The sequence below is a fragment of the Triticum urartu genome, unplaced genomic scaffold (assembly GCF_056163025.1).
Source record: "Triticum urartu cultivar PI428250 unplaced genomic scaffold, HENAU_Tu73 scaffold2, whole genome shotgun sequence".
NCBI classification, from domain to species: Eukaryota; Viridiplantae; Streptophyta; class Magnoliopsida; order Poales; family Poaceae; genus Triticum; species Triticum urartu.
In genome coordinates, this window is record NW_028260368.1 from 16611211 (window position 1) to 16622089 (window position 10879).

At 36.8% G+C, this 10879-nt stretch overlaps 3 non-coding genes across 3 annotated transcripts; 1 reads left to right on the plus strand and 2 right to left on the minus strand.

The window, feature by feature from the left end:
- Nucleotides 1-459: 459 nt before the first annotated feature.
- Nucleotides 460-532, minus strand: TRNAF-GAA (transfer RNA phenylalanine (anticodon GAA)). Its single transcript has one exon. It is a non-coding gene; the product is annotated as a tRNA-Phe (tRNA).
- Nucleotides 533-2199: 1667 nt separating this feature from the next.
- TRNAT-UGU (transfer RNA threonine (anticodon UGU)) lies at nt 2200-2272 on the plus strand. The gene has a single exon. It is a non-coding gene; the product is annotated as a tRNA-Thr (tRNA).
- Nucleotides 2273-3491: 1219 nt separating this feature from the next.
- On the minus strand, nt 3492-3578 carry TRNAS-GGA (transfer RNA serine (anticodon GGA)). The gene has a single exon. It is a non-coding gene; the product is annotated as a tRNA-Ser (tRNA).
- Between the last annotated feature and the right edge of the window lie 7301 nt (nt 3579-10879).

The window sequence follows — 10879 nt, forward strand, 5'->3', positions numbered from 1 at the left end:
CCTAATTATACAAAAGCATTCCAGATAGACTGAGCAAAAAAAGGGTTTCATTTGGATTCCCCTATTTTGAAAATCGCATATTAATTTCCTTCATATGAACAGAAAAATAGGATGACTCAAAGAAGTTCTCTACCAGGAACTTTGTACCGCGCACATTACTTAGCACAACTAGGAAAATAAGATAAGATAAAGATAAGCAAGACTAAAAAAATATTCGTCGGAATAGCGGAATACAAAATTAAGAAACGCAAAAAAATAAAGGGGAATCTCACCCCCTTCTTTATCATAAAGAAAAGATATATTTTAAAACTTCTTTAAAAAGAAAAAGAAGTGCCTCTATATTTATATTATAGATTTATCCACTTAGATGAATAAATATTATTAATGAATATGTATCACAATCCATCTCGAGGTATTTGGATCAATACCTATTCGGTGGATCTTTTTTTTTTTTTTCTCTGCCAGGAACCAGATTTGAACTGGTGACACGAGGATTTTCAGTCCTCTGCTCTACCAACTGAGCTATCCTGACCTTTTCTTGTGCATCATCCTAGTAGAGTATTTGTATCTATGTCAATTAAAAGGACTAAAAATTAATTAAAGTATTTCAAATTTTAAATTTGAAAATGGGGGGGGTAGTCCTATGCATTGTGCATGGTTTACTTAAATAAAACTTAAAAATAGAGTGAATAACCAAGATTTCTTGCCGATACTCTAATAAAAAAGAAATCTATTCAATGAATAGGATAAGATCCATTGAGTTCTCTTCGCATTCCTTTGTGAAAGAGTAGAATGAGAAAGCTAATGAATCTTAAACCCATTGCATTGATAAAAAGAAAAAAAAGTGCATTGATAAAAAGAAAAAAAAAAAGAGGATAAATAATAATAATATAGTATAGTTAGGGAATAAAAGAGGATTTGGGGATAGAGGGACTTGAACCCTCACAACTTATAAAGTCGACGGATTTTCCTTTTACTAGAAATTTCATTGTTGTCAGTATTGACATGTAGAATGGGACTCTCTCTTTGTCCTCGTCCGATTAATCCACTTTTTTAAAGATCTCGAAAACTTTGAATTTTAATTGAAGAATTTGATTATTCAATATTCGATTGGAGTGGATTCACAATAATGAAAAAAAAAAATTATGATATGAGTTTTTTATTTCATAATCATTATCATTTCTAATTTCATTTTTAAAAAAGATAAAGAACCTATATTATAATTAGAATATAATATGAGTTCTGTGATTAATCGTTTGCTATGTCAGTATCTATACGTGTTTATTAAATGTATAAGGTATAAAACCCCTCTTTCTCTAATTTAGAACTAGAAGGAATTCCACTAACAACACAACGTAATTAACTCGATTCGTTAGAACAGCTTCCATTGAGTCTCTGCACCTATCCTTTTCCTTTGTATTCTAGTTCGAGAACCCCTTGTTTTCTCAAAACACGGATTTGGCTCAGGATTGCCCTTTTTTAATTCCAGGGTTTCTCTGAATTTGGAAGTTACCACTTAGCAGGTTTCCATACCAAGGCTCAATACAATCAAGTCCGTAGCGTCTACCGATTTCGCCATATCCCCATTTCCCTCTTCTTTGAGACCAGGATTCCTTGTGTAATTTCATCCATCTCTTAGTTTTTTTTTTGAATCATTGAGTTCATCACTCAACGTAGTCTAGCAGTTCAGTTCGACTCTATTTGAGAGACCTCGCTTGCTTATTGCAATTCAGAATTGAATTGATTCTATCCTTGATGTATTTGCAATTCAATCCGAATCAATATATCCAAAAGTTTTTATCTCCCCCACCTCCCGTCTTACTTTTTTATAGTATTCAAAATTATACTATAACGCTTGATATTTATTCTTTTTTTCTAATCAGAATTAGCAATTTTATTTACTCTGACTCTATGTTCCCCTTAGTGAAATATTAATCCTCAAATTATTAACAAATAATAAAGTCTATAATGATCGAATGAAAATACCAATAAATTCTATAATTTTATTTTTTAATATCCTATAGTTAAGCATATCAAGCTAACTTTATCTTTAAGAAGTTTTAGTATTTTTTTATTTTTATAAGTATAACTTCAAATTTAGAACTAGTTAATAGCTAAGATTAATAACTAATATCTGAGATTTTACGGATTTCCTATACTATACCTATTTCTATTTGTTACACTATTTCCGTTATGTAAGCCCACTTAGCTCAGAGGTTAGAGCATCGCATTTGTAATGCGAGGGTCATCGGTTCAAATCCGATAGTCGGCTTTTTTTTCTCTATCGATGTTCTACGAACAAGAATCTCTTTTTTTCCGAATTAAATGGAGAATCCAGGATCTTTTATGTTTTTTACCTTACAATTTTGCTAGATACAAAACAATAAAATAAATAATATATATACAAAAAAAAAAGATTTTGATGAAATTCCATTTTTTGGGGTACTTTAGTTGATTTTACTCTGTTTATCCTGTAGTTTAATTCAGTTTTAATTTCGATGTATTCTGTAATGTAAATACAATGAAATTAATTGTGTAAAATGAAATTTCAATAAAATAAAAAAAGGAGTCTTCATGTCCCGTTATCGAGGACCTCGTTTAAAAAAAATACGCCGTCTGGGAGCTTTACCAGGACTCACTAGAAAAACACCTAAATCCGGAAGTAATCTTAAAAAAAAATTCAATTCTGGGAAAAAGGAGCAATATCGTATTCGTCTTCAAGAAAAACAGAAATTGCGTTTTCATTATGGTCTGACAGAACGACAATTACTTAGATATGTACATATCGCTGGAAAAGCAAAAAGGTCAACAGGCCAGGTTTTACTACAATTACTTGAAATGCGTTTGGATAATATCCTTTTTCGATTGGGTATGGCTTCAACCATTCCTGGGGCCCGCCAATTAGTCAACCATAGACATATTTTAGTTAATGGTCGTATAGTCAATATACCAAGTTTTCGTTGCAAACCCCGAGATATTATTACTACGAAAGATAACCAAAGATCAAAAGGTCTGGTTCAAAATTATATTGCTTCATCGGACCCGGGGAAATTGCCAAAGCATTTGGCGATTGACACGTTGGAATATAAAGGACTAGTAAATAAAATCCTAGATAGGAAGTGGGTCGGTCTCAAAATAAATGAGTTGTTAGTTGTAGAATATTACTCTCGTCAGACTTGAACTTAACGAAAAAAGGAAAGGTTCATAGAATTTTCTTCCCCTTCCCCTTTCCCCGAACTAAATCGCCCTAAGACCATTACCATTAATTTGTATTTTCCCATCAACTAGCTAAAATTGATTAACCCTAGGATTAGGATCCTTTTTTCTTTTTTCCTCTATGTGTATTTTACATACCACAGTAATTTGCTATAGAGAATTTCTAATTTCTATTAAATCAAAATAAGATAATATAAGATATTATATTATTGCTGGAAAAAATTGTTATTTGATTTGATACATTGTGATCCTTAACGTTGATGAATTAAGAAAAACGGAAAGAGAGGGATTCGAACCCTCGGTAAACAAAAGTCTACATAGCAGTTCCAATGCTACGCCTTGAACCGCTCGGCCATCTCTCCTACATAACTTATTATGGAAAATAAACTGAGTGAATAGCGAGTTTTCTTATTCCTGCAGTACAGGTACAACCGCAACCACTCGGGGGTTCCATAGTTCTATTGGAAAAATTCCTTTTGATCTAAGTGGAAGGATACAGGATTTTTTACTAGAAATTGCGCTCGCTATAAAATAAAAGTTTTAATTTGGGTTTTCCCGCAACTAAAGAAAAAGAAAATGGAAGAATTCTTCTTATTGCATAATAAAATAAAGAAACCTTAGAATTCCGTTTGCATAAGATACGCTACACACCATACTATCGAAATCAAAAATAGGGTATGAGACAATTAATAACTTTGAAAACACGAAATAGTTGATAACATAAGTTGTTGTTCAGAAATAGGAAAGTGGAATGAAATCCAGTCTTAGTCAAATATTTCATATCTCTTCGTGTCCAAGCAGAAGGAAAAGGATACAATTTGAGCTGAGCGGAAAATCCATATCTCTCTTATCCATTTAAAGCATATGGATTTAGAGTAGAGCATATGGATCAATCTATTTATAATTATAAGAATCGAATGTGTTTGTTTTTATGTTATTTTGTGAAGGAATGAAAACAATTCTATATAGAATGGGTTGGGAATTATGCCTAGATCCCGTGGAAATGGAAATTTCATTGATAAGACCTCCTCAATTGTAGCCAATATTTTATTGCGAATAATTCCGACAACCTCAGGAGAAAAAAAGGCATTTACTTATTATAGAGATGGTGCGATTTGACTCTTTTTTTTGCTTTTTTTTAGCCCTACCTATACCTCAGTCTTACGAAAAAGAGAGGGGGGTTGGCATAGAGAGAACCAAATTTGTAAAGCAAACAAACCCACGCTTCGGGAAGGTGAGGCGAACTAACAATTCCTTCCGTCGTGTATCCTCGATTGATGCGGCTTCAGATACTTCAATTGTAGATTTGAGTATTGAGCGAAAGGTTACACCTACAGGATATGGTATGGTATGGATTACAGGCCAATCCTACTCTATTAGTATCCGTAGGCAGCATAGGGGAGAAAAGCACTACACCTAGAAATAGGAATCAACAAGAGAAAAACTTTGTTAGAAATTACCCCTTTCCTGATCGGTATCAGGGCTGGGAAGAATGGTTGGGATAACAAACAACCATCAGGTTTGTACTTTGGATACCCCTATAACCATCAAAGATCGTTGAAGTAGCTAATTCCTCTAAATAGGAGGCGTTGAGAACAAAGAAATTATTGGAGCTATCGTTTTCCTCTAGCATTAATAGAATTCATTGGTGTTCAGAAAACCTCTTGTGGGAAGGTTGGCTAGAGATTTCTTGGAAAATACACAGCCCCTTTCGGTTCATAATGAGACGGGACTAATTCTATTTTGATTCTATAGATTATTTCGCTTAGTACTATTATGTACAGAAGGGAGGAGCCGTATGAGATGAAAACCTCATGTACGGTTTTGGAACGAGATTTTTGAATAGAATGAACGACCGTAACGGATGTTGGCTCAATCCGAAGGAAATTATGCGGAAGCTTTGCAAAATTATTATGAAGCTACGCGACTAGAAATCGATCCCTATGATCGAAGTTATATACTCTATAACATAGGCCTTATACACACAAGCAATGGAGAGCATACAAAGGCTTTGGAATATTATTTCGGGCACTAGAACGAAACCCCTTCTTACCGCAAGCTTTTAATAATATGGCCGTGATCTGTCATTACGTGCGACTATCTCCACTATAGAAAGAAAAAAAAAAAAGAGAGGATCAAATTTACTAGTAAATACTAGAAAAAAAGGGCTTTCTACATAGGGATCGTAAAAACAACGATTTTTCCCTATCAGCTGTAGAAGGAAGGACACTTCACGAGAATCAAAAAACGAAGAAAGTATGGCCTATACTACTATCTATGGATAAAGTTTCTCAAATTGATAGAGAAAGCACCGTAAAGATCAATTAGTGAGCGACTGGGTCGATACAACTAAAAAAAACTGCTTACTTATCCCATGATATGGGGCAAATTTAGGAATCCGCTTATGTAATAGAGCCGATCCACTAAGGGATTAAGCAGCGGTGTAGTATCAGATCCCAAAGATAGTAAGTTCTTTTTTCTTTCTTATGGAAAAAAGTCTTTTTCAAGGATTCTATAGAGATTTCATATATGAAACCGGGATAGTTACCTCTCAGAAAATTTGAACGAAGGCTCTATATCTATCTATGCTTCATTCTTCTGAAGGTGGAAAAAAGATCAAACTGATTATTGATAAAAATTAGGGTTTGAAACTTAGGTAATTAATTTCTTCTGCTTAACCCAAGAACAAATTGGATCGATTTTTGATAAATCGAATTCAGTTAAGATAGGGGAAATTCTGATAGCAATTTCTGAGCCGTATGAGGTAGGAAACTCTCAAGTACGGTTCTAAGGGAAGGAACTTCCTATTCCGACCGAGGAGAACAGGCCATTCTACAGGTGATTCGGAAATTGCGAGCTTGGTTTTGATCAAGCTGCTGAATATTGGAAACAAGCTATAGCGCTTACTCCGGGAAATTATATTGAAGCACAGAACTGGTTGAAGATTACGAAGCGCTTTGAATTTGAATAAGACCATGCTCCTTCTTTTTCATAAAATGGGTGGTTTGGTTGTTGATCCATTAATCAAATAAATTAGGTCGTAGATCGAATCAAGAATTTCATTATATCCATTTCTTATACCTTCTATTTTATATGATATTTCATAAGAATAAACCATAGGATAGGGTCTAGAATAGAAGTAATAAAGTGAATAAAAAGAGGGGGCAATCTAAATATTGCTAATATATTAGGACCATCTTATTAATAATTCTAATGAGTTATCTTGGAATTTAGAATCAAATAAAAAACCCTATATTATGCTCAAGGAAAGTAGATATAGATAGGAGCTTATGCCTCAAAAAAATTACACTAGTTTCTTAAATTAAAAATAAAAAAGATTTTTTTCTTACGTCGAGAAATATTGTTTTTCAAGATAAACAATGTCCCGTTAGGCACCTAATCTTATGTCATAATAGACCCGAACACTTGCCTCGGATTGACTTCAATATATAATTGCTCCAGTGAATAACTAAAAAAAAATAGAAGGATGGTAGATAGTAAAGAAAAGAACTAATCACAATATCTATCTTTCAAATCTATCTTTCAAAATCTATCTTCAAAATATATATCTTTCAAAGATTCACTAAAAAGACAGTTGGCGGGTCTCTTTGTATGTCTTGTCCGGAAAGAGGAGGACTTAATGATTATTCGTTCGCCGGAACCAGAAGTAAAAATTGTTGTGGAAGGGATCCTGTAAAAACATCTTTTGAGGAATGGGCCAGACCCGGCCATTTTCTCAGAACACTAGCTAAGGGCCCTGATACTACCACTTGGATCTGGAACCTACATGCTGATGCTCACGATTTCGATAGTCATACTGGTGATTTGGAGGAGATTTCTCGAAAAGTCTTTAGTGCTCATTTCGGGCAACTTTCCATTATCTTTCTTTGGTTGAGTGGCATGTACTTTCATGGCGCCCGTTTTTCCAATTATGAAGCATGGCTAGTGATCCTACTCACATTGGACCAGTGCTCAGGTAGTTTGGCCTATAGTAGGGCAAGAAATATTGAATGGTGATGTAGGCGGGGGTTTCCGAGGAATCCAAATAACCTCTGGTTTTTTTCAGCTTTGGCGAGCATCTGGAATAACTAGTGAATTACAACTCTATTGTACTGCAATTGGTGCATTGATTTTTGCAGCGTTAATGCTTTTTGCTGGTTGGTTCCATTATCAAACCAAGCCGCTCCCAAATTGGCCTGGTTCCAAGATGTAGATCCATGTTGAATCACCACTTAGCGGGATTATTAGGACTTGGGTCTCTTTCTTGGGCGGGGCACCAAATTCATGTATCTTTACCAATTAACCAATTTCTTGACGCTGGGGGGATCCTAAAGAGATACCACTTCCTCATGAATTTATCTTGAATCGGGACCTTTTGGCTCAACTTTATCCTAGTTTTGCCGAAGGAGCAACCCCTTTTTTCACTTTAAATTGGTCCCAAATACGCAGAATTTCTGACTTTTCGCGGAGGACTAGATCCAGTAACCGGTGGTCTCTGGCTGACCGATATTGCGCACCATCATTTAGCTATTGCTATTCTTTTCTAATCGCAGGTCATATGTATAGGACCATTGGGGTATTGGCCATGGACTTAAAGATATTTTGGAGGCTCACAAGGGCCCATTTACAGGACAAGGCCATAAGGGTCTTTATGAAATCTTAACAACGTCATGGCATGCTCAATTATCTCTTAACCTAGCTATGCTAGGCTCTACAACCATTGTTGTAGCTCATCATATGTATTCTATGCCTCCCTATCCATACCTAGCTACTGACTATGGTACACAACTTTCCTTGTTCACACACCACATGTGGATTGGCGGATTTCTAATAGTCGGTGCTGCTGCACATGCAGCAATTTTTATGGTAAGAGACTATGATCCAACTACTCGATACACGATCTATTAGATCGCGTCCTTAGACACCGCGATGCAATCATATCCCACCTTAACTGGGTATGTATATTTCTAGGTTTTCACAGTTTTGGCTTGTACATTCATAATGATACCATGAGTGCTTTAGGCCGTCCACAAGATATGTTTTCGGATACTGCCATACAATTACAACCTATCTTTGCTCAATGGGTACAAAATATCATGCTACTGCGCCTGGCGTAACAGCTCCTGGTGCAACAACAAGTACTAGCTTAACGTGGGGAGGCGGCGAGTTAGTAGCAGTAGGTGGCAAAGTGGCTTTGTTACCTATTCCATTAGGAACCGCAGATTTTTTAGTCCATCACATTCATGCATTTACCATACATGTGACTGTATAATACTTTTGAAAGGTGTTTTATTTGCTCGGAGTTCCCGTTTGATACCCGATAAAGCAAATCTAGGTTTTCGCTTCCTTGCGATGGCCTGGCCGAGGGGGAACATGTCAAGTATCCGCCTGGGATCATGTTTTCTTAGGTTTATTCTGGATGTACAATGCAATTTCGGTAGTCATTTTCCATTTCAGTGGAAATGCAGTCGGATGTTTGGGGTACTATAAGTGATCAAGGGGTGGTAAACTCATATTACAGGGGAAACTTTGCACAGAGTTCCATTACGATTAATGGGTGGCTTCGAGATTTCTTGTGGGCACAGGCATCGCAAGTCATTCAGTCTTATGGTTCTTCATTATCTGCATATGGTCTTTTTTTCTTAGGTGCTCATTTTGTCTGGGCCTTCAGTTTAATGTTTTATTCAGCGGCCGTGGTTATTGGCAAGAACTCATTGAATCTATCGTTTGGGCTCATAACAAATTAAAAGTTGCTCCTGCTACTCAGCCTAGAGCCTTGAGCATTATACAAGGACGCGCTGTAGAGTAACCCATTACCTTCTGGGTGGAATTGCCACGACATGGGCATTCTTCTTAGCGAGAATTATTGCAGTAGGATAGTGGCTAGGAGGATTTGAAAGGCATTATGGAATTAAGATTTCCCAGGTTTAGCCAAGGCTTAGCTCAGGACCCCACTACTCGTCGTATTTGGTTTGGTATTGCTACCGCACATGATTTCGAAAGTCATGATGATATTACTGAAGAACGTCTTTATCAGAACATTTTTGCTTCTCACTTTGGGCAATTAGCAATAATCTTTCTATGGACGTCCGGAAATCTGTTTCATGTAGCTTGGCAAGGAAATTTGAATCATGGATACAGATCCTTTACACGTAAGACCTATTGCTCATGCGATTGGGATCCTCATTTTGGTCAACCCGCTGTGGAAGCCTTTACTCGAGGAGGTGCTGCTGGTCCAGTGAATATTGCTTATTCTGGAGTTTATCAGTGGTGGTATACAATAGGATTACGCACCAATGAGGATCTTTATACTGGAGCTCTTTTTCTATTATTTCTTTCTACGCTGTCCTTAATAGCGGGTTGGTTACATCTACAACCCAAATGGAAACCAAGCCTTTCGTGGTTCAAAAACGCGGAATCTCGTCTCAATCATCATTTGTCAGGACTTTTCGGGGTAAGTTCTTTGGCTTGGACAGGACATTTAGTTCATGTTGCTATTCCCGCATCCAGGGGGAGTACGTTCGATGGAATAATTTCTTAGATGTATTACCCTATCCCCAGGGGTTGGGACCCCTTTTGACGGGTCAATGGAATCTTTATGCCCAAAACCCTGATTCGAGTAATCATTTATTTGGTACCGCTCAAGGAGCGGGAACTGCCATTCTAACTCTTCTTGGGGGATTCCATCCACAAACACAAAGTTTGTGGCTGACCGATATGGCTCACCATCATTTAGCTATTGCATTTATTTTTCTCATTGCCGGTCACATGTATCGAACTAACTTCGGAATTGGGCACAGTATTAAAGATCTTTTAGAAGCGCATACTCCTCCGGGGGGGTCGATTAGGGCGTGGGCATAAGGGCCTTTATGACACAATCAACAATTCGATTCATTTTCAGTTAGGTCTTGCTCTAGCTTCTTTAGGGTTATTACTTCCTTAGTAGCTCAACATATGTACTCTTTACCTCCTTATGCATTCATAGCACAAGACTTTACTACTCAAGCTGCTTTATATACTCATCACCAATATATTGCAGGGTTCATCATGACAGGGGCTTTTGCTCATGGAGCTATTTTTTTCATTAGGGATTACAATCCGGAACAGAATGAGGATAATGTATTGGCAAGAATGTTAGACCATAAAGAAGCTATCATATCTCATTTAAGTTGGGCTAGCCTCTTTCTAGGATTCCATACCTTGGGCCTTTATGTTCATAACGACGTCATGCTTGCTTTTGGTACTCCAGAAAAGCAAATCTTGATCGAACCTATATTTGCCCAATGGATACAATCTGCTCATGGCAAGACGACATATGGGTTCGATATACTCTTATCTTCAACGAATGGCCCGCTTTCAATGCGGTCGAAGCCTATGGTTGCCCGGATGGTTGAATGCTGTTAATGAGAATAGTATTCGCTTTTCTTAACAATAGGACCTGGGGATTCTTGGTTCATCATGCTATTGCTCTAGGTTTGCATACAACTACATTGATTTTAGTAAAGGGCGCTTTAGATGCACGCGGTCCAAATTAATGCCAGATAAAAAGGATTTTGGATATAGTTTTCCTTGTGACGGCCCAGGGCGCGGCGGTACTTGTGATATTTCTGCTTGGGACGCATTTTATTTGGCAGTTTTCTGGATGTTAAATACCATTGGGTGG